At 42.1% G+C, this 25,214-nt stretch overlaps 1 protein-coding gene across 1 annotated transcript in view; it reads right to left on the bottom strand.

Annotated features, from left to right (window-relative positions):
• The window catches only part of ippk (inositol 1,3,4,5,6-pentakisphosphate 2-kinase), a 91,771-nt gene that overhangs the window by 61,304 nt on the left and 5,253 nt on the right, over positions 1–25,214 (bottom strand). The gene's annotated exons all lie outside the window — the stretch shown is intronic.

The following is a 25,214-nucleotide window of genomic DNA, read 5'->3' as shown; positions in this document are numbered from 1 at the left end:
GGATGGGAGGGTGGGTTGTAGGGGGCGTGGACCTGACCAGGTAGTCACGGAGGGAACGGTCTTTGCGGAAGGCGGAAAGGGGTGGGGAGGGAAATATATTCCTGGTGGGGGGGGTCTGTTTGGAGGTGGCGGAAATGTCGGTGGATGATTTGGTTTATGCGAAGGTTGGTAGGGTGGAAGGTGAGCACCAGGGGCGTTATGTCCTTGTTACGGTTGGAGGGGTGGGGTCTGAGGGCGGAGGTGACTACCTCCGTGACTACCTGCAGTCATTGTTTTTACCCTATTAAATGATGTGGTTCTGCAAGACCAAGATTGCTCGCTGATCAACTCCACTTCAGTAAAATTAAATTTGGCTAGTCTTAAGAAAATAAAGGCATGAACGCAAGAAATGTCTGCAACCATGTTCAAAGGAGATTAAACAACAAAGTTCACAGTGGCTCAGAGGTCAGCACTGCTGTCTCACAGCATCAAGGACCAGGGTTCAATTCCAGCCTCGATCGACTATCTGTGTGAAATTTGCACATTCACCCCATGTCTGTGCATTTCCACCAGTGCTCTGCTTTCAGCCGATAGTCCAAAGATGTGTGGGTTAGGTGGATTTGCTATGCTAATTTGCCCATGTCTCGGGATTTGCAGGCTACCTAGACTAGCCATGAAAAACGCAGGGTTACAGGAATAGGTGTTGGCAGTGAGTCTGGTTGGGATGTTCTTGAGAGGGTTGGTATGGACTTGATGGCCAGATTCCTCACTGTAGCAATTCTTTGTTTGCATCATAAATCATGTGTTTATCATATACAGAATGTGTGTTGTATGGGGGGGTGGGGGGAAGAAGAGAGTGGGTGGGCAGACCATCTCCCCTTCAGTATTAAAATCAATGGCAAGATTTTCATCAAAATCCTTTAGCTATTTTCCTCAAATCTGAATTGCATCTCAAATGCCTAATCCAACCTGAACAAAGAACTTGTCATTCTAAAAACTACCATATTTCAATTGTTGTAGTATTACCAAACAAAATTTGATTTCTAGACAACTAGCTGAACTTTTAAATCTAAACTAGCAGACATTATTATGATGCTGTGTGAAAACTACTGGCAGACGTTTATTACTGTAAATTACAAATCATTTCAATGTCATTTCTGTCAAGAAAACCAAAATGAGTTTTATTTTCAAATTTTGTTTTCAAAGAAACAGAAAAACAAAGAATATTTTAAAGAACCACAATGCCCAGTGACATTGTTCAATAGGACAGCATTTACTAGCTAAACAAATTGTAAGGTTGCTGATTGAACTCTTAGCTTCGGAAGGTATATTTAATGACTCAGCAACCACAGCTCCCCGGATTGGAGAATTCTAGAAATATACTTAAACATCTGGATAGGCTGGAACATTTTTTTTTTTCACTGAAGCATCGGGAGGTGACCCTTACAAAGGTTAATAATATCATGGGGGGGGGAGGGGGGTTGGTATTGTGACAATGCTACTCTTTTAACAAGGTCCTGTTGTCTTTGTTTCTTTTCCAAAAGTGTTGTACAAGGCAGAGTTGCCAAGAGGTCTGGCTTGGATGGCCTTTAAGGCCAATTTGATTATAGCTGACAGATACTATGCCAGGAAAAAGGCTTTCAAGTTTTTTAAAAAACTTGTACAATGAAAGGAGTGTGGCCAGTTCTCCCACTTCAGCTCTTCTCAAGTTTGGCTTGTTTTGGTTTTTAGCAGTCTGGCTGTGCAGAGAAAGTAGTCAGTCAGTCAGTTTTGAGGCTGCTGGTCAAAGAAACAGCTCCATGGAAGGTGTTTCATGCTGTCTCTCTCTCTCCCCAATATCATTCCTGCAAGACCAGTATTTGATTCTTCCTTTTTTGCCAAGGGGTGTTTATGGAGATTGTTGCAAGTTGTTGGAACAGCATCATTAAGTCGGGATAATCGGTTGGGTTTTTGGACAGGTTAAGTTATTCTGTATTCTGTTCTCTTTGGGTTTGCGTTTCATCTGGTAATCTTGCAAATAAATGGGTTTTGTTAAAAACTAAGTAGTTGGGCCAGCTACATCACTCCTAGAATATCCACTCATACCTGCTTAAAAACAATTCGCAAAATTAGGGTCCGGGCTACTTTCTTGAAATGTTTTGAGGGGGCCTGGCTTGGTCCATAACAGGATAGATAAGATAAATGGCAGATGTCTTTTCCCTAGGGTGGGAAATTTGAAGACTGGGTGCATTTTTTAAGGTGTGAGGAGAAAGATTTAAAAAGAACACAAGGGACAGGTTTTTTTTCAAACTCAGTGGCTCATGCATGGAATGAGCTTCCAGAGGAAGTGGCAGATGCGGATACAGTTACAACATTTAAAAGTTATCTAAATAAGTGCATGAATAAGAGATATTTGGAGGGATATAGACCATGTACAGGCAGGTGACACTAGTTTGGGATTGTGGTTGGCATGGACTGGTTGTACTGTTTTCATGTTGTTTGACTTTATGAAACTTTGCAACTATGAGTTCGGTAGTCTCTGTCAGATAATCGCCTAGTGCTCCATTTGGCCTCAAACACATGTCCTCAGAACGAAAACGTAAAGGGGAAATCCAGCCTGGCCTTCTGATTATTATCTGACAACCTCTGCATATATTTCATCTCAGAATAAGATCAGACCTGAATATGATCCCTCCCAACATAAGTTGGGAAAAAAAACTCAGCAAATACAATACTCTTGTTAGTCCCATACCAATACAATGATTCCAGGTATACTGAAAGTGCTTTTGCACTTCTCAACCCACCATATTACATTCATTTATCCACTTAGCCAGCAATGAATTTGCATTTGCATAGATTTGCAAAGTCACTTGCAATCATATTTCATTGGAAAGACTGGCGCCCCAAGTAGTTTATTACACTTACCCACAACATAGAAGAGAAGCAGCAAAGATTATAAACTTTGCAGCATTACAGGGACAGCCTGAGACAAAAGGTCAAGTGGATAACTGGTACAGACAGCTTGCATAGACTTGATGGGCTCAATGGTGCTTTTCCATCCAGAATCATTGATTAACAGCTATACATCCCATACTGAATTCTATCAACAAGAAAAATCTGAATCCAAGCAAACCAAATATGATAAAATGCAGATATTCAGTGAGCTTATTTAGATTATTCGCACAATAATGAAATCAGTGATACAAGATGGCATTTGAATCTGCTTAATGCATTTTCAGCATAAATTATTAGTTTAAACCAGTTAGACATGGAGACCAAGTCATTAATTCATTCTGGATGGATGCGTTGTCCCAGTCAACTGGGACAACACATCCATCCTCAGATAAACCAAATAGAGACATGCACGAGAATTCCTGGAAGCATGGCATTGTAACCAGAACTCATCACAAACACATCAACTTGGACCCCATTCACCACCCCACTGAGAAAAAGAACAAGAAATGACGTCACCACCCCAAGAAAAGCTAAACACACATAGAAAGTAGGCATGCCACGAGCGCTTCATCCGAAGGCTCACTGATGTTACCTAGTATGGTGATGAAACGTCTGAAAGCGAACCTTCCAGCTCACCAAGCAAACTTGCATCCAGGTAAATAGGCACTTGGGTTTAACACAGGTATTAGACTAATATATTTTGTTTTTCCTAGCAAATACAGCGACACCAACTCTTTTTTCCATGCTCTTTTTCTTTTCATAAATAGGTTATAATCATTCCCAGCCATGATTTTTCCTGTCTCCATATCTCAGCAATCACAACCATGTTTTGTTCCTTATTACCTATCATGTTCTCATATTTTCCTGTTTTATTACAGGCAACGTGCAAACTTGCTTCCAATCCTAGTTAGACAGAAATTTCAGGACAGAGAACATGCCAAATTTTACATCTTGCCAGGCTTCTGGTCAAGCAGATAGGGCCAACCCACTTTCAGTAACTAAGTGTTGCACCAAATAGCTAAATGATTTATTTTACTCATCTACTTTTTAAAGTCGCATGCAGTTTTCTTTAAGTAGAAGTTCACTTTTTCAAACTTTGCTGGTTTCAGAGAGCTGGATTCAAGACACCATTCAATACTTTGCATTCTTTGTTTGTCACATTATAAAAAAGGACAGAGGGTCTGGAGAAGGCACAAAGATAATGTCAAAAATAAACGAACAAGCTGGTTTCTCTTCTCTTGACAGACCTCTTAAAAAAGGTAGTTAAAATTACAAAAAAGATTTCATTAGAGAGAGAGAAAAATGGGAAGAACAAAGCTAGAGGCCATTAATCAGGTTAAAATGGTCAGCAAAATGTCAAAGAGGGAACAGTGATAATGTGGAAGGCAGTGCCAGATAGTAGATGAGGCAAATAACAAAATGAATTAAGAGGCTAAATAATCCTGTTCAGAGGCTAACATAGAGGGTTAATGTTTATAGAGCTAAAGAAGGTGGAAGCTCAAGTGAATCACAAGTGCCAGCATGAGTTGATTGCCTAGTCCTGTACTGTAATTTCTACGTAATTTACAGTTCAACAGTAAGCAAGCTACTTTTATTAAAAAATATTGTTAGTTATTTGGATAAGATTGTGTTTTGGGATTGTCTTTACAATTCAAATAAAATGAAGATGGTGACCTAAACTTAAGTCTGACTGACAACTGATCAAGGAAATGGGGTTAAAGATTAAAGGAAAGGTTTATTACTCTGGGAAGAAGGTGCGAAGTATTAACACTTTATGACTATGGTAAAGGTAGCTCTGATGTACAGACTAAGTTTGAAAAGTCCCACCCAACGTGTTAACAAAGTCAGATTGTAAAAATTTACGATGTAAACTGTCCATTTAGTTCCAAGATGAAAAAGCAGACTCTCAAGGATACAAGGTCGTGTGATTCACACTAAGAAGAGAGTATAGAGGAAACAATGTTCAGTTGAAAGGCTCGTCTTCTGGAGTCCAGGAAGGAGAGCAGCAGCTCGAGGCCAAAAGCATTTATGATTCAAGTCATCACCTGAGGAATTTGCTACAGCATGGTGGACAGGAGAAAGTAGTGGCTGTAAGAGCTGCTCCTTTGGAAGATTTCTTTTCCAGCGCTGGAGCTGATTTTCTGGATTTCTTGGAGCAGTAATTACTGTTTAATTAGCTCTTGCTTTGTTCTGGAACTTTAACATAAATCAAAACAATGACGCTTTAAAACAGGAGAGGGGGGGGGGGGGGGAGAGACAGACATGTAAAGCATATGGGGATTATTCTAAGAACTGCTCTTGAGTTCAGAAAAAAAAGCAGTGACTGGCTGTGCAGTTTCAAGCATTTCTGGACATCAGAGTTGGGTCCAAGAAAAATAAACAGTGAAATTTCACAGCTGACCTTGGACAGACCTGTTATCAGAGATACTGACAGCTGGAAACTAGGCAAAACATAAATCTTAATTTTTTTTTTGTAAATCTACAATAATCAGATACGGTGTTTTTTAAATGTGTTTTATTATAATAAGTTATCCAAGAGCAGTGTTTTTAAGAGCAGAATGCTATGTTATTTCCTGAGTCTGTAGATTGTTAAGGTGCAGAGAGGTCTTTAGCATTGATGTGCTCTTCCTGTCAGATGTGGGAGATTAGGGAGAATTTCAATGTTGCTCCTGATTAAGTTAACAAGAAGTGTGTTTGATTGCATGGATCAGTTGGAGCAGCAGTTCAAGGCAATGAGGAATTTACAGGAGCCAGAGAGTATGTTGGATCACAGTTTTGGGAAGATAGAAAGGCTGCCAATACAGTCGGGTAAAAACAATGACTGCAGATGCTGGAAACCAGATTCTGGATTAGTGGTGCTGGAAGAGCTGGAAAAGGAGATAGGCAGGTAGGACAAGTCATGGGGATAGTGCTGAGCTGGAAGTTTGGAACTAGGTGAGGTGGGGGAAGGGGAAAATGAGGAAACTGTTGAAGTCCACATTGATGCCCTGGGGTTGAAGTGTTCTGAGGCGGAAGATGAGGCGTTTTTCTTCCAGGCGTCTGGTGGTGAGGGAGCGGTGGTGAAAGAGGCCGGGTAGAATGGTTACTTCCAGGAGAGGTAGGCAAGTAGTGCAGGAGTCTCCTGCAGTGATCCCCAATCGCAAATGTTACGATCTGCCTGTACTGCACACAAACAAAACTTTTCAGTGTACCCAGGTTCATGTAACAACAATAAATAAAGTATGGTGTTTTGGAAAATGAAGGTGGTGATGGACTCTCGGGGGAATGTAGCACTGACATCCAGGTTTCTAGAAGCAAGACTGTGTCTACAGTAATGAGGGGTACGTTAGGTTCCAAAATGATGATGGGGCCTCTCATCAGACATCTCTGCAGCTGACAGGGAGACACCAGACTGGTGTGTTACCTCCCTGCTGCCACAGTCAAGGATGACTCAGAGGGTGCAGAATATTCTCAAAGGGGAGAGGGACCAGCAGGAGGTTGCTGTACACACTGATTCCCATAAGATTGAAAGAGAAGATAACAAGGTTCTGAGGAGAAAATATAGGAAATTCAGCAGGTGGTTAAAATGTAGGTCCTCGAGGTTAGTCATATCTGATCTTTTCTCCAGGTAAGGGAGTCCAAACCTAAAGGGCATAGGTTTAAGGTGAGAGGGGGAAAGCGGAAGAGACCAAAGGGGCAACTTTTTCACGCAGAGAATACTGCGTGTATAGAACAAGTGGCCAGAGGAAGTGGTGGAGGCTGGTACAATTACAATATTCAAAAGCCACCTGGATGGGTATATGAATAGGAAGGGCTTCGAGGGATGTGGGCCAAATGGCAAATGGAATTAGATTTATTTAGTAGATCAGACCTCAAGAATATGTCTTGAAAGGTCATGGATTTACATATGAATCAATCGAAACCTTCATCTCCATTCTAAGTGATTGAAGACTTAACAGCAATCTAGATTTGTTCAATACATCACATTTGTTGCATTACACTTGGATTTTTATTATAAATTCTGTGGCCAATGGTCCTGCCCCACTAGCTACCTGACAAAGGAGCAACGCTCCAAAAGCTTGTACTTCCAAATAAACCTGTTAGCCTATAACCTAGTATTGTCCGGTTTTTAAACTGATTGAAGTTATACTGTAATTGATTATATTCCATCTTGTGGTAGAACTTGATTAGAGTAAACAAAACTACTGACCAGCTCTTGCCACTAGGTAATCCAAGGAGTTTTAATGACAATTCAGAATGGAAGCCAAGAGAAAGACTTTCTAGATAAAAACAGAGGGTGGGAATAGGAAGGGAAGTGTGAAGTGGGACTGATGACAGACGCAGAAACCAGAGAAAGGCATTTCAGGGCAGTGCAGGAGTGGAGGTGTGGATAAAAATCTCAAAAACAGGCATGCCACAGGACTGAACGTCTGTGAACAAAATTAAATAAACTCTCAAATATTTATTTTAAATACTGCCATTTTATTAACATTAAAGCAAAATAATGAGTCAACTTTTGTAAAGGGCCCCAACTTCAATTCCACCATGGCAGATGATGCAATTTGGAAATTCAGGAAATAGGAGTCCACTGATTACTTACAAGCCATTGCCGACTGTCAGAAAAAGCTCATCTGGTTCACTACTGTCCTTTCAGGATGAAATCTGCCACTCTCCTCTGGCACAACAATGTGGTTGACTCTTAACTGCCTTCTGAGCAAATGCAAGAGTATTAGAACCCTCACCGATTTTTCATTCTTTTTAGTCTATTATCAATTTTGGTTTTGAACTTTGAACAGGAAATTGACTTGTGGAAACAGCTTGTTCTAAGAGGAAAACAATCGACGAAACAAGCTTTTGTTAATTATGAGTCCAGGCGTGGTGGTTAAATGCTGGCTGATTCTTGATTAAATAGGACTCCTTCAGACACAGGACACCAGGAAGAGCAGTGTTGAAACAGATAACACAAGTTGGCTGTTCACTAGGTCAATACCTGGGAATCGTTTCTGACATGTCTGGAAGAAACCCTATATTCAATCAGATGACAAGTGTTGAATGGTAATTGAGGCCTCAGGAAAAGATTATCAGTCTATCAGGAGAATATCATAGTTGTAGTTTATTGTTAGAACTATGTTTTCTGTGGAGCAGAGGTGATGACACACACAATTAAAGATTTGAAAGCTCTCTTCCTAACCTTCCACACAAGCTTCCAGATGTCCAAAGAGCAGAAAGCAGAGTTGGGATTATGACTTCCTTGACCTGAATGAACTGAAAACCTGACCCTGATCAACATGTCCAGAAAAATCATCCAAGGGGGCCACATCTACACCTGTGAAACAACACATCATTAAAACTGTTTAAGTGATCTAGCCAATTGTGTTTTTTCTTTTATTTCTCCCTTTTTTTGTGAATGAGGGATGAAAACAAGTGTTTTGGGTTTAAACGTAGACATTAATTAGATTACCTTGTTGTTTAATTACTTCCTGTTAATTTATTAAATGTGCCATGACTTTAAGTTTTTTGCTTAAGATACAAAACTGGTGTCTAGAATTAATCACTTGCAAAGTCAGGATTTGGCTATTCAAAAGTCTGGTTAGGAACCAAATGGGTAACAAGTAATGCAACAAGAATAGCAAAGAAAGGAGCAGAGGAGGAAGCAGCAACTGAACTAGAGAATGGAGGAACAAGTGGGAGCCAGCAATGAGCACACAATTGCATCAGCATCAACTTCCTGTTCCAGTGTGGTGCAGGTACAGAATGATGTTTGTGACATATTTTTCCTGTTCAAGTGCAACAGCAGAAGATAGTGATTGTTTGAAATACCTCCAGTAATTACATCTCTCCCTGCTTCATTTCTTTCATAATCTGCCAAGGATATACCTTTGCCCCCAACTTTCAAAATTTACATGCCGTCTTGTGAAAGTATCACCCACAGCCAGTTTCTGCAATGCTAATTAGGCTTATGCTAAGGACCGCAAGTCTTAATTTTCCACACATGGATCCCTCCGTTTCCCTTGCATTGTCAGACTCACAAGAACAAAGTCATAAATCCTTCCTGGTAAAACTTCAAAAGTTTCTCTCCACAGATTTGACTAGCCCAAAAATATCAGATCATATTATATGTTAAATATAGCCAGAGTCCCAATCATTTGCTATTGCATTCCCCCTCCCACCCCCATTCAATTATACTCAAAGTATATGCTATTCCAAATCTAATTGGCCCCACTTCAGCTTAAAATTTTATATTAGATTAGATTACTTAGTGTGGAAACAGGCCCTTCGGCCCAACAAGTCCACACCAACCCGCCGAAGCACAACCCACCCATTCCCCTACATTTACCCCTTCACCTAACACTACGGGCAATTTAGCATGGCCAATTCACCTGACCTGCACATCTTTGGACTGTGGGAGGAAACCGGAGTACCCGGAGGAAACCCACGCAGACACGGGGAGAATGTGCAAACTCCACACAGTCAGTCGCCTGAGTCGGCAATTGAACTCGGGTCTCTGGCGCTGTGAAGCAGCAGTGCTAACCACTGCCACCGTGCCGCCCACAAAATATCTTGCACAGACTGCCTGGTACGTCTGTAGCTTCAACAGAAGCTTTCTGCATTTTTAAATGTCAAGCCTAAAAAGGTCAGTGTTTTCTAAACATTTACCAGCAAAGCTTCAATATTATAACAAATCACAATAATTGGTCACACACAGATCTGCCATTTATTGATTGTATCAACACTTTATGGACTCAATGGTGATTTACCTATTCTAGCAAATCCAAACCATTTTAAAAACAACAAACAAGGAAACAACTAAATTAAAACTGAATTAAAGATCACAACATTAGGTTAAAGTGCCAACAAGTTTATTTGGAAGCAAGCTTTGAAGAAGCTTTCGAAGTGCTGCTTCTTCATCAGGTGGTTGGGGAGCAAGACCATAAGGCACAGAATTTATAGCAAAGGATTACGAGTCATGCGGCTGAAATAAATTAAACAAACTTAGATTAAATCCTTCATCTTTTGGAATAGTTTTGCGAGTTTTGGTTCATTAATATGTAAATCCCAAAACTCCTTTCAAGTCACATTCTCAAGATAACTTCATGTTTTCTAACAAAATGTGTCATCTCAGCTCAGACAATGCATTGAAGGTGTGAGGTCAGAGTCTGTCTGGATCCCAGCCTTGAGCCAGACTGGTTCTATTTCTAAAGTGGAATTTACAGAATCTTCCATAGACTGACTGTAGGTTATGCATTTTTTTGAGCAAAATAAAACATAATTCTGCAAATACAGATTCATCTCATAAGCTGATATGTGTGTGCTTGCAGGAAAAACGGAGGTGTGTATGCAAGTGCCTGTGAGAGAGTGTGTAAGTTTAGTCAAGTGTAGTGATGGGGTGTAAGCCTGTGAGAGGGTGCGTGCAAGGGTGAGAATGCGGGATGTGTGTACATATGAGATAGAAGGTGCGTGTGAGAGAGAGTCTATGTTAGTGTGAGAGTATGTTGGAGTGAGAGAGAGAATGGGAGAGGGAGTATATAGTGCAGTGGGATCACCTGTCGTGTGATACGAACCCAAGGTCCCAATTGAGGCCATCTCCACGGGTATCGAATTTGGTTATCAGCCTCTATTTGGCTACTTTGTGTTGTTGCTTGTGCTGAAGTCTGCCTCGGAGGACACACACCCCAAGGCCTGAGGCCAAATGTCCCACACTGCTGAGGCATTCTCCAACTGGGAGGAAACACCCTTGCCTGCTGATATGCGGTGTCCATTCATCCGTTGTCATAGCGTCTGCTCTGTCTTGCCAACATAGCATGCCTCAGGGCATCCTTGCCTGCAGTGTAGGAGAGACCACATTTGCCAAGTCACATGAGTACCTGCCACATACATAGTGGCAGACGTTCCACGTGCAACACGGACACATCCCACCATGTATGCAGCAGGTACATGGACAGATGAATCGACACCGCACAACAATCACCAGGCAAGGGTGTTCCCTCCCAGTACTTCAACGGTCTGGGACATTCGCCTGACCGTCCTCCAAAGCCAACTACGGGGCAAACAAACAATGCAAGGCGGCTAAGCAGAAGCTGATAGCCAAGTTCAAAACCTATGAGGATGGCCTCAAACAGGACCTTGGGTTTATGTTACACTACAGGGTGACCCACTCCACTATGTGGAGAGCCACTCTCTCTCTCAGGCTTGTACCCTATCTCACTTAAACACAGACTTTACCAAGCTTACCCACATCCTCACATGCACTCACACCCAGACACACAAGTTTATGGGATGAATCGGTATTTGCAGAATTATGTTTTATTTTCCTCAAAAAAAATGCATAACCAACAGTCAATCCATCTAAGATTCTGTAAATTCCATTTTAGAAATAGAACCAGTCTGACTCAAGATTGGGATACAGACAGACTTTAACCTCTCACCTTTAATGCATTGTCTGAGTGGAGATGACACATTTTGTTAGAAAACCTTAAGTTATCTTGAGAATGTGACTTGAAAAGAGTTCTGGGATTTACATATTAATGAACCAAAACTAGCTCAACCATTCGAAAAGATGAAGGATTTAATTTAAATTTGTTTAATATATTTCAGCCACATGACACTAACGTTTTGCTATAAATTCTGAGTCTTATGGTCCTGCTCCACACCAACTGATTAAGCAGCAGTGCCTTGAAAGCTAGTGCTTCCATGTAAACCTGTTAGGACTATAACCTGGTCTTGTGTGATATTTAAGTTTGTCCACCCCAGTCCAACACCAGCTCCTCAAATTAAAACTGACCTAATTTGTATGATATGCACCCAAATGACAGGTCAACATACTTCAGGAGTGATCTGGAAGAAGGCACTGTTGGTATGATCAGTAAGTTTGCAGATGACACGATGATTGGAGGAGTAGCAGAAAGCATAAGGGACTGTCAAAGAATACAGGAGAAATAAAGGTAGACTGGAGAGTTGGGCAGAGAAGTGGCAGATGAGTTCAATCCAGGCAAATGTGAGGTGATGCATTTTGGGAAGTCTAATTCGAGAGCCAACTATACTATAAACGGAAGAGCTTTGGGGAAAAGTTGATGAGCAAAGAGATCTTGGAGTACAGGTCCATTGTACTCTGAAGGTGGCTGCACAGGTGGATAGAACGGTCAAGGGGCATATGGCATGCTTGCCTTCATTGGATGGGGTATTGACTATAAGAGCTGGCGGGTCATGTTAAAATTGTACAAGACTTTAGTTCGGCCGCATTTAGAATACTGCGTACAGTTCTGGTCGCCAAATGGACATGGACACTTTGGAGAGGGTGCAGAGGTGGCTTACGAGGATGTTGGCTGGTATGGAAGGTGCTAGCTGTGAAGAAAGGTTGAGTAGGTTAGGATAGTTTTCATTAGAAAAAAAAGATTGAAGGGGGACCTGATTGAAGTCTACAAAATCATGAAAAGGTATAGACACAGAGAATAGAGATAAGTTTCTTCCGAGGATAAGGGATTCAATAATGAGAAGTCAGGCTTTCAAGGCGAGAAATGAAAAGTTTAAGGGGGATGCACGCGATGATTACTTTACACAAAAGGTGGTAGGAGCCTGGAAGGCATTGTCAGCAGACGTAGTAGAGGCAGGGACGGTGGATTAATTTAAGGTGCATCTGAACAGATGCATGAGTAGGTGGGTAGCAGAGGGATACAGATCGTTATGAATCAGACAACAGGTTTAGGCAATGGATTTGGATCGACTCAGGCTTGGAGGGCCAAAGGGCCTATTCCTAGGCTATAAATTTTCTTTGTTCTTTATATGGCAATAGCACGTCAATATGGCCTGCAGCACTGACTTTCAGTTCTGGAAGTTGTTGCCAAACAAAAACCTTGGAAGTCTGCACAAAAACAAAAAAAGGTACAGGGAACAAAGGTAAAGGGAACATTGGATGGATGTTGTTTTCTGTCACAGCAGATATGCATTTAGCCTTTAATGAAAATACTCATGATGTCATCACATATGACCAAATGGTATGAAGGTCTCAGTGAGGGGCTCTTGTGGTGCAGTGGTAATGCCCCTGTTTCTGGACTGGGAGGCCTGGAATGAAGTCCCACCTGTTTCATGTGTCATAATGCATCTGAACAGATTCATGAGAAATATCAAAGCTCTTAGTCTCCATCCTACTGAGAAGTGTTGCAGCGTGACACACCCAGAAAAGCTTGCTACAGTGTACCTGAATTGCTTGACACTAGAAGCATGATTGCCTTTAATTGTAAATAGCCATAATTATAATACAAGTTCAAATTCTTCAGCACTACTTGACTCATGTCTCATCCTTGTGTTACAGGGGCTAACATAAGTATTGTAGCACGATAGCAGCAGATCATCAGTATTTGTCGTCACATCATGTCTCCTGTCATTATTGGAAGAATCACCATGATAATACTCACTTGGGCAAGATATTGGAACCTTATTCAGTGAAGAGAATAACTCTACAAGGAAGGAAGGATACTGGCAAAAGATAGATTTGACCACACCCATATATTATGAGAAATAGTAAACTGCTTCAAAGCAAAATTTACTTGAAACTGATCAATCTCATTTTTCTATTTTCTAATCGTGTTCAGAGATGTTGTTACACTCCTCTAGAGCAGATAGGGCTTGAATCCAGAACTCCTAGCTCAATTTTAGGGACGTTACCACTGCTACACAAGAATTCAAGTTTTCTTTTTCTCTTTACATACACAAGTGCTCTTTCACACGATTGAATTTTCCTTCCGCATCACTAAATCACTTTGGTATTTTTTCCACATATTAACCACCACCTCGTAAAGGCCAGGTGCCAACAGGTGTAAGCATTGAGTTGAATGTACTCAAGATATTTTCTCATCAAATTAAGAGATGTTATTATACACCTCTGGAGTTAGTGGGATTTGAACATAGGCTTCTCAGCTTATAGGTAGGGTCAAAACAACTGTGTAATAGGAGTCCTGCCGTGTAACTCTTCCATTGATGGTGAACATATTTTCTAATCAATCTATTTAAAGATGGCGTTGCACACCTCGGAGCAGATAAGACTTGAACCCAGGTCGTCTCGCTCAAAGTAAGGACACAACACTGTGCTGCAAGTGTGATTTACACTTTCAGTAGGTATAACTAAGAACAAATGAAATTTTCAATTGTCAAAAAAAAAATCCTATGGTCCTCATCTTAAAAATAAGCATTACAACCAGACTCAAACCATCGATGGGGTGCAACACATGAATGATGCACTCTTGATCCATTCAGCTGATACACATCTAAACTCAAATGCAGCAAATGGTCACAGCTTTCTGCCTAAAAAGGAATACTGCAAGTCACTGAACCAGAATTTTCTTTTTTTTGCAAATACCATCCAAAATCACAATGAAGTATATCTCTACTTTAAAAACAGCTGATGTCATAAACAATATTGGTCTTACCACCTTTTCTTTGACTGCATAGAACAGGACAGATTTGAAAAAAATCACATGCTGCATTCTGTGACAAAACAATGCGCCTCTGAATCTGCAGAGGGCTTAAAAGCTCATGGATGAATAATTTCAGAGATTAGTGCACACGTCAATTTAGCAATGATAAAATGAATGTATTGTTAAGGCTGAATTGCAGTGAAAATAATGTCTATTTTATTCAAATAAATTAAAATTAAAGTTTTAGACAGAATGCAGTCACTCTAATATAATCAAGGTTATTTGTAAATTTACCCTTATTTTATCTATCACAGTGGAAGTAGATGTTTATTAAAAAGATGAATCGGTGTATTGCCAAAAAATTTCCATGTTGCATTTGGCCACTACGCCAAATATTAAGCCATTATACCTGTGTTCACACTTAAAATTCAGATGGTCATGCGTCTTATTCCAGAACACATGCAACCATTCAGTTCCATGGAGTCAACAAATTCATAGAGTCATACAGCATGGAAACACTGTTTGGTCCAACCAATCCATGCCAACCATAATCTCAAACTAAATTCTATCTCACAGACAGTATGCAGGAATTTAGATGTCTATCCATTGTAATCTACACTTCATTTGAGCAGCCATTATTACGCTACTGCTTTAATCAAATTAAACTCGCATTCAGTCCCTTTCATTCAGGGATGCTTTCATGGCCATTCCCAGCCAATCAAATTCATTTCTGTGATCATCCCTGATACTAAAGTATATCACACCAACATTGTCCGGGGAAGTAGCAGAATAAGAACTAGTTTGCAGGGTCGCCCCAAAGCTAGGACATATCACACTTACATCGTCTTTAAGAATCACGGAGTCAGGAAATCATTTGCATAACGATCCCCCAGGATTAGGGCATTTAATTATCCCAGGGGATTACCTCATCCTACCACTGTACTTGGGGCAACATGTGGTTATTCGGGTAGTGGGAGGGGTTTGGAATGGCAGGAGTACCTGTGGGCATTACCAACTGATGGGTATAAAGGGGATGTGTTTCCTTTGTTTGGGGACTCTTCTGACTCGACTTTGCACGCCTGCGAAGTGCGTCAAAGGAGGTCACCTAGCTTGTACAGGCTTTAATAAACTTCAACTGTTTACAGAAGTTGGTGTTTGCAAATTGCATCTCGTGTGAGAAACCTCGGAAAAGAACCTAACAATCTGCCTGTGCTTGGCCCATATCCCTTCAAACATTTTCTCATGCTCTTATTTGAATGTCTTTCAAACTTTGTCTCTTCCCATATCTATCACATCTTTTAGAAGTTCACTTCAAATACGAACCTACTGTGTAAAGGTAAATTGCCCCTCATCTTTTCTTTAAAATCTTTCTCCTCTCAACTGACAGCTATGTTCCAGAGTCTTGAAATACCTACCCTAGGGAAAAGACATTGCCATTCACCTTATGTACACCCTTCATTATTTTATAAACCTCTAAGGTCACCCCTCTACCCCCGATGCTCCAGAGAAAAAAAATCCCAACCTATCCAGCCTCTACTTATAACTCAAAGCCTCCATTCCCAGTAATATCCTGGTAAATCTCTTTGCAGCGTAATAACATCTTGCCTTAACAGGGTGACCAGAACTGGATACAGTACTCCAGAGGCCTCACCAAGTTAGTGTACAACTTCAATATAACATCCCAACTCCTAAACTCAAAGATCTGAGCAATGAAGGCAAACATGCTAAATGTCTTTTTAATCACCCTGTGACACAAACTTCAAAGAATTATGTAACTGAACCCAAGGTCTTTCTGTTCTCAGCTACCTTCCCCCTCAGCCCGCCACCCCCCTCCCATTTATCTCTAACCACCCCCAAATGCCACCGGCCCACAAGCCTCATTCCTGATTAAGGGCTTTTGCCCAAAATGTTGACTCTCCTACTCCTCGGATGCTGCCTGACGTGCTGTACTTTTCCAGCATAACATTCTCAACTCCAACCTCCAGTATCTGCAGTCCTCAATTTCTCCTGGATGAGGGCATAAGAGAATGGGTTAATAAATTTGATGGGAAATCAAATAAATTTGATACCAAGATCAGTTGTGGACAGTCTCAAAGGATGCTGCAGGTGACAGAGGGGCATAGATAAGCTGCAGAGTTAGGCTGAGTGGTAGCAAATGGAGCTTAATGTGGAAAAGTGTGATTCACTTTGGAAAGAGCAACAGGAATAAAGGAGTACTGGGCAAATGGTAAGATTCTTGGCAGAGTAGATGAGCATAGAGATCTCAGTGTCCATGTACATAGATACCTGAAAAGTTGCCATCCAGATTGATAGGATTGTTAAGAAAGCATACAGTGTGTTGGTAGAAGGATTGAGTTTCAGAACCACGAGGTTATGTTGCAGCTGTACAAAGCTCTGATGTGGCCGCACTTGGAATATTGTATACAGTTCTGGTCACCACATTGTAGGAAATATGTGGAAGCATTGGAGAGGGGTTCAGAGACAACTTACTGTGGAAGGTCTTATGAGGAAAGGCTGAGGGACTTGAGGCTGTTTTTGTTAGCGAGAAGAAGGTTGAGAGGTGACTTAATAGAGACATAAGATAATCAGAGGGTTCGACAGGGTGGACAGGGAGAGCCTTTTTCCTCAGATGGAGATGGCTAGCATGAAGAGACATAGCTTTAAGGTGATAGATATTGGATAGATATCATAGATAGAACACCCTGTCTCCAACAGTGGTAGAATCATGCATTTAAATGGTCATTGGATAAACATATGGGTGAAAATGGAATAGTGTAGTATAGATAGGCTTTAGCTTGCTGCACTAACCCATGGAACCATCGAGTGTCGAAAAACCTGTACTGCACTCTAATGTCCTATGCTTTCTAACACTACTCTAGGCCCTACCTTTAATTGTGTAAGCCCTTCCCTTGTTCGTTTTAGCAGAACACAATACCTCAAACTCATCCAAATTAAACTTCAATCGCCACTCTTCAGCCTATTGACCCAATTAATCCAGAACTCTGTAATCTTAGATATCCATTGTCCACTACATCACCAATTTTGGTGGCATCCGCAAACTTATTAACCATGCCTCCTATATGCTCATGTAAATCATTTACATAAAATGACAAACAGTGGATCCAGAACCAACCCCTTCAGAACACTGCTGGTCACAGGCCTCCAGTCCGAAATACAATCCATCATTACTGTCTCCTGTCGATAAGCTAATTTTATATCCAAGTGGCAAGCTCACCCTGAATCCCATGTGATCTAACTTTACTAATTAGTTTACCATGTGAAACCTTGTCAAAAGCTTCACTAAATTCCAAGTAAGGAGAAAGTGAGGACTACAGATGCTGGAGAACAGAGTCGAGAGTGTGTTGCTGGCAAAGTTCAGCCAGGCAGGTAAGGGTGTCGGTGGAAGGGTACTGGCTTATGCCTGAAAAATAGATTCTCCCGCTCCTCAGATGTTGCCTGACCTGCTGGACTTTCCCAGCAACACACACAACACTAAAGGCCAAGTAAATAATGTCTACCACTCTGCCCTCATCAGTTTTCTTGGTTCATTCCTCAAAAAACTCAGTCAAGTTTGAGACCCTATTTTCCTCACACAAAACCATGTTGAATATCCCTAATCATTCCTTGCCTTTCCAAATGTACATATCATATGTACTCAAATAAAAGCCGATCTCATGTAAAAGTCAACTTCAACCAACTTTTGAGAAGTTTTGTCTCATACCATTAACATTTGCCTTACTCCAATGAAAACTCTAATTTTTAAATGGGAGGCTTAGCCTTTTCTATAACTATTTTAAAGCAAACAGAATTAAGGTCATGAGACCCAAAATGTTGCCTTATCAGTTCACCACTTGCCCTGTCTTATTACGCAAGAAAAGGTCAAGTTTTGCACTTCTCTCATACAAACACTCATGTTGATCAAGAACATTTGCTTGAACGCCTTTAACAAATTCTTCACCATCCAAACCTTTAATACTATGGTAGTCTGAGCCCGTGTTTGAATAATTAAAATCACCCATGACATTATTCTTACATATATCTGAGATCTCTCTACTGGTTTGGTCCTCAATTTCTCTAACTATTGCGGGGTCTATAGTACAATCCCAAAGTGATCATTGCTTTTTTCTTTATAATTTCAACCCATACATTTTCACTGAATGATTTTTCAGAACTATCTTCTCTCGTTACAGCAGTAATGTTTTCCTTAATCAATAAAGCCAGTCTCTTCCTCTGTTGTTGTGCTTTCTACCTTTCCTATTGCATCTAAAACTCAGAACATGGACATGACTGGTAGCTCAATCTCTCAGCTAACCTTCTGTAAATGGTTATGATGTTCCAATCTTTGAGGAGAAAGTGAGGTCTGCAGATGCTGGAGATCAGAGATGGAAATGTGTTGCTGGAAAAGCGCAGCAGGTCAGGCAGCATCTAGGGAACAGGAGAATCAACGTTTCAGACATTAGCCCTTCTTCAGGAATGAGGAACGTTGGTCCAGCAGGCTAAGATAAAAGATAGGGAGGAGGGACTTGGGGGAGGGGCGTCGGAAATGTGATAGGTGGAAAGAGGTCAAGGTGATGTTCCAATCCCATGTTCCCAAACATGGTGAGTTCACCAGCCTTAGCTGTAAGGCCCCTTGCATTGAAATAAATGCAGTTTAATTCTTCAGAGTTACTTGGTTCTTTGGCTTGCTCTCTGTCTTTTCTAATTTACTTATTTTCAGATTCAAAACCATTCTCAGTTATCTTGCTATTTACTCGGCTACTTAGAATTCTGCAGAGACCATTCCCTCCACAACTCCCTCATTCGGTCCATGCCCCCCCACCCCCACCATCACAGCCTCAACTCCCAGCACCTTCCCTTGCCGCCACACCTGCGCTCACACCTTCCCCCTCACCTCCATCCAAGACCCTAAAGGATTCTTCCACATGCGACAGAGACTTTTCTGCACATCCAAACACCTCATCTACTGAGTCTGTTGCTCTTGATGTGGTCTCCTCCGCACTGGGGAGATAGGACACCAATTCACAGAACGTTTCAGGGAACATTTCTGGGATGCATGTGGCAAACAACCCCACTGACCACATCAACACCCCCTCTCACTCCGCCAAGAACATAAAAGTCCTGGGCCTCCTCCACGACCAAATCCAAGCCACCCAATGCCCAGAGGAAGAATTCCTCATCTTCCACCTTGGGACCCTCCAACAACATGGCATCAACATCAATTTCACCAGTTTCCTCATCTCCCCTTCCCCCCACATTATTCCAGACCAAACCCTCGATTCGGCACCGCTGTCTTGAACTGTCCTCTCTGTCCATCTAGGACAAAGTGAGGTCTGCAGATGCTGGAGATCAGAGTCGAGAGTGTGTTGCTGGAAAAGCACAGCAGGTCAGGCAGCATCCAAGCAGCAGCCTCATTCCTGATGAAGGACTCCAGCCCGAAACATCGTTACTCCTGCTCCTCGGATGCTGCCTGACCTGCTATGCTTTTCCAGCAACACACACTCTCCTTTCTGTCCACCTTCCCTGCCACCTGTCTGATCCACCTAGCCTACTGACCCATCACCTCCCCAGGTACCTCACCCCCACCTCCCTAGTTTCTCTCTCAGCCCCTTCCCCAAATAAACGCATATGCCCGTAACGTCAATTCTCCTGCTCTTCGGATGCTGCCTAACCTGCTGTGCTTTTCCAATGCCACACTTTAACTATTTAATACTGCCTCTCAACCCCTTAATAATTTACATTTCCATTAATAGAATTAGCAAATCTTCCCACTAGAATACTGGACCCTTTTGCAGCACAAGTGAAACCCATCTCTGATGAAGAGTCATCTCGATTCGAAACATTAGCTTGCTCTCTCTCTGGATGCTGCCCAACCCACTGTGATCTCCAGCATTTGCTATTTTCAATGCAGATTCCAGCATTGTTCCCTTTCTGAACAGGTCTTTTCTGCCCCAGAAGAGATCCATGAACATTACACCACCTTTTCAGCAACTGATTTATCTCCTTTATCCTTTTATTCTTTCCCTCATTTGAGCTGTGCACCAGGAGTAAACCAGAGATTACTTCTGAGACTGTTCTATAATCTTATACCTAATCTCTTACATTCCCTCTGTAAAGCCTTATCTCTTCCATAACTATGTAATTCCTACCAAAGTGTACAATATCCCATTTCTCACTCTCCTCTTCAGCAACATGCTTCAAACAGACCTCTCGGCCCAATGTGTCCATGCAGACCAGATATCGTAAATTACTTTAGTCCCATTTGACAGCACTTGGCCTATATGGCTCTAAATCGTTGCTATTCGTATGCTGGAAAAGCACAGGTCAGACAGTATCGGAGGAGCAGTAGAGTCAATGTTTCAGGCATAAGACCTTCATCAGGGATGAGGCTTGTGGGCCAAGGGGGCTGAGAGATAAATGGGATGGATGTGGTAAAGGAGTAGGTGGAGAAGAGGAGAGAATTCAATAATGAACACGTGCTTGAACATCAAGCAGTGACAGCTAAACTGTTCCTTCGAAGGACTGGTCATTGCCTAGCACTTAGGTTGTGCAAAATTTATTGGTCACTTGCCAGCCAATGCCTGTACTTCATCCAGTTATTGCTACATGTGAACATTTCAAAATTCAAAGACACTCAACTGGTACGGAACAGTGTACAATCGGTAAATATCCTCACTTCTGACCATATCGTGTACACAAGGTCATAGATTAAGCAGCTGAAAAATTGCTGGGCCTAGTTTAGCCTTGAGCTTGTCCTGCAATAATGTCTTGGGCAGAACTGAAATATATTCTAAATTAAGCACAAAGAAAATGCAGGAATTAAGATTATGTTGCAACTGCAGCATGTGGAAGTTGGTGGACACATTTGTGATCCACTGCAACCATATCTACATTAAGTGTCAGCAGAAGAGGCCAAATGGCGGACTCCTGCCCCTAACTGGTCTGTACAGACGTGAGTATTTCAGATTGGATTTATGGTCAGGCACAGGAGAGTGTGACTGTAAACAAACCAGATGTAGGGGATTGTAGAAGGTAGCAATGGAGGAGGCTCAGCCCTTGTAACTATCCATCAAAATCAAAGTTCTTGCAAGCTGTGTTTATTTGAGTCAGGACTGCAGAGAGGATGAGCAAATGAGAGGCATGAAATAGGATTTTGGCAACATCCACCATTATCCTGAGACAATGCAGCTCTCACCTCTATTAGCTTTAACACAACTACATCTTTTAACCATTAACAAGCAGCCATGATGTGGAGGTGCCAGTGTTGGACGAGGATGGACAAAGTCATAAGTCACATGCCATCAGATTATAGTCCAAAAAAAGTTGATTTGAAGTCACAAGCTTTTGAAGTCTTCACCCGAGGAAGGGGCAGTCGTCCGAAAGTTTGTGATTTTAAATAAACCTGTTAGACTATAATCTAGTGTCATGCAACTTCTGACATTAACAAGCAGTATAAGCACATTACCACTGTAACTGCTAAGACAATTAGTTTAGCTCTGATCATCCAATCCCCTCAATACTTAAAGGTACAAATAACAAACATTACATTCCCTTATAAGCCAAATTTCTGATTAGCCCAAGTGCTTGTTACTAAATCTGGAGCCTCGTGTCAAAGTTAGCTGATATACAGAATAGTCAAAGACAAAAAAAACTGCAGATACTGGAATCCAAAGTAGAAAGGCAGGAGGCTGAAGAACATAGCAAGCCAGACAGCATCAGGAGGTGGAGAAGTTGACATTTCCAGTGTAACACTTCTTCAGGACTGGTGGTGGATGTGGGAGGATCTGCAGATAAAGGGGGAAGCAGGGGCAGGGTGGTGAAGTGGGGATAGGTGAAGACAGGTTGAGGGTATGACTTGGTTGGTCGATGGAAGGAATTAATCCAGGTGATGGCAGGGAGCAGTGACCGGAAGGGAGAGGGGCTGGGAAAGGAGTCAGTCAGGAAATGGGGAAGGAGGTTATTGAAATTGGAGATGTTAATGTTGAGTCCTCCAGGCTGTAGGGTTCCCATACGGAAGACAAGGTCCAACAAGTGCTCAAAACCACCCCCTCCCCCACAACGCAATAAGTTCAGAGTTCCCTTTGTCCTCACCTATCACCCCACCAGTCTCCACATCCAACGCATCATTCTGCCAACTCCAAATAGACCCCACCACCAAGAACATCTTCCCTTCCCCACCCCTCTCATTCTTCCACAAGGACCGCTCCCTCCAACAGTCTTTGGTTCATGCCACCCCTTCCACTGAATCACCATCTACTTTCCACTGCAACCAGAAAAAAATGCAATACCTGCCAGTACACCACCCTCCTCACCTCCATCCAGGGTCTCAAACAGTCCTTCCAGGTTCACCTGCCTCCCTTTCAACCTAGTTTACCACATCAGGTACCCCCGATGTGGTCTTCTCTCCACGGGGAAATCAAATGTAAAGTTAGGGAACGGCTCACTAAGTATCGCAGCCGGATCGGCAGGGGCCGACCAGACATCCCAGTCACTGCCCATTGCAATTCCCCCAACAACCACCTTTCTGACATGACCATCCTTGGACTCCTTCATTGCCAAATCAAACGACAGCACCTATTGGAGGAACAACATCTTATCTTCTGCCTGGGCAACCTACAGGCCAGAGGACTCAACATCCAGTTCTCCAATTTCAAAGAACCTCCCTCCCACCAACCGGATTCATTCCTCCCAACCAGGTCGTACCCTCTACCTATCTTCACCTATCCCCTTTATCCACAGCTCCCCCCATTCGTCGTGTGTATCCTGTACCACAGGCTGGTCAGACCCAGCAGGGGTGGCCGCACAATGAAATACAGTCAGGTTAGAGATGCCCTAGGGGTTCTCAACATTGATTCTGGACCAGTATTCCTCCATGTTGAGCAATATGTGGAGAAAACACCAAGGGTACAGAATGTACTCTGGGTAGGGGATTTCAATGTCCACCACCAAGAGGTGGCTTAGCAGCAACATTACTGATCAAGTTGGTCAGGTTCTAAATGACATGGCTGCTCGATTGCTTCCTGAAGAAGGGCTTATGCCCGAAACGTCGATTCTCCTGTTCCCTGGATGCTGCCTGACCTGCTGCGCTTTTCCAGCAACACATTTCCAGCTCTGATCTCCAGCATCTGCAGACCTCACTTTCTCCTGCTCGACTGCATCACCAACACGTGATTTGGGAACAAATAAGAGAAAAACACATATTTAACCCCACCTGCCTTCTGGAAAAGCATCGATCCATTACAATATCAGTAAAGACTGACAACTGTCACAATTCTCAGGAAGACGAAGTCCAACCTTGACTTTGTGAATACCCTTCATCATGCAAAATGGAACAGATTTTGAACACATCTAGCAACTGTCGGCTGTTGGCTATCAACAGCAGCAGAATCATACTCCAGCACAATCTGCGACCTCATGGCCTAGCATAACTCCCTTCCTACCATTACCATCAAGCTAGAGGAACAACAGTAACTCAATGGAGAGTGCTAGTGGGCATACCAGGAGCAGCACCAGGGTTATCTAAAAATTAGGTGTAATCCAAGGTGAAGCTACCAAAGAGGACATCTTGCATGGCAGCAAGTGATAGAGCTAAGCAATCACACAGCCATCAGATCACATCTAAGCTCTACAGTCATGAATGATGGTGGACAATTAAACAACTCACTGGGGGAAGTAGCTCAACAAATATTCTTATCCTCAATGATAGAAGAGCCCAATCCATCAGTGTAAGGACTAGGCTGAAGCATTCATGGCAATCTTCAGCCATAAATGACAAGTGGATAATCTATCTTAGCCTCCTCCATAGTTCTGAGCATCACAGATGCCCATCTACAACCAATTTGATTCACTCCGTGTGTTATCCAGAAACATACGAAAGCATTGGATCCTGCAAAGCCTATGGGCCCTAACAACATTCCAGCAAGAGTACTGAAGACTTGTGCTCCAGAACTTGCCACACCAAGTCAAGCTGCTCCAGTACAAGTACAATACTGTCATCTACCCAACAGTGTGAAAATCACCTAGTTATGTCCTGTTCAAAAGAGGAGAAATCCAACCCAGACAATTACTGCACCATCAGCCAACTCTTGATCATCAGTAAAGGTGATGGAAGGTGTCATCAACAATGCTATCAAGCAGCACCCCTCAGCAACAACTTTCTCACTGAACTTCTGATATAATTACAGCCTTGGTTTAAACATGGACAACGAGAAAGAGCTGAATGTCAGAGGTGAGGTGAGAGTGCCAGCCCTTGATATCAATGCCACATTTAACAGAGTGTAGCATCAGAGTTACCAAGCAAACTGGACTCTACAAGAATCAGGGGAAAACCCTCTATTGATTCTTGTCAAACCTGACACATAGAAAGATGGTTACAGTTGATATAGGTTAGTCACTTCAATCCAGAGTATCTCTGCAGGAGTTCCTCAGGATAGTGGTCTAGTTCCAGCCACCTTCAGCTGCTTCATCACTGACTTTCTCTCCATCATAGGACAAAAGTGGAGATGTTTGCCAATGATTACACAATATTCAGTACCATTTTCGACTCCTCAGATACTGAAAAAGTCCATGTTCAAACGTAACAATACCTGAACAGGGTCCAAACTTGGCCTGACAAGTGGCAACTAACACTGACCCAATGCAAATGCCAAACTATGACCATCTCCAATAAGAATAGGTCCTTGATATTTAATAGTGTTATCATTACTAAATCCCCTATCAACCAGCTCATCACCAGCTTCTCAAGGGCAAGTAGGGATGGGCAATCCCAAGCAACATTCACCTCCCACAAGTGAATGAGTGAGAAAAGCCAACAACAGATCTATTGACTTTTCAAAAATAATTTCCTTATCATGCGCTATGTCATTTCATCTGTAATCTTTTATATCAATTGCTTACTTAACATTTTAGGTGTTA

The sequence above is a fragment of the Chiloscyllium plagiosum genome, chromosome 18 (genome assembly GCF_004010195.1).
Source record: "Chiloscyllium plagiosum isolate BGI_BamShark_2017 chromosome 18, ASM401019v2, whole genome shotgun sequence".
In the NCBI taxonomy this organism is placed as follows: Eukaryota; Metazoa; Chordata; class Chondrichthyes; order Orectolobiformes; family Hemiscylliidae; genus Chiloscyllium; species Chiloscyllium plagiosum.
The sequence above is the reverse complement of the archived record's forward strand: the minus strand, read 5'-3'. Positions and strand labels throughout refer to the sequence as shown.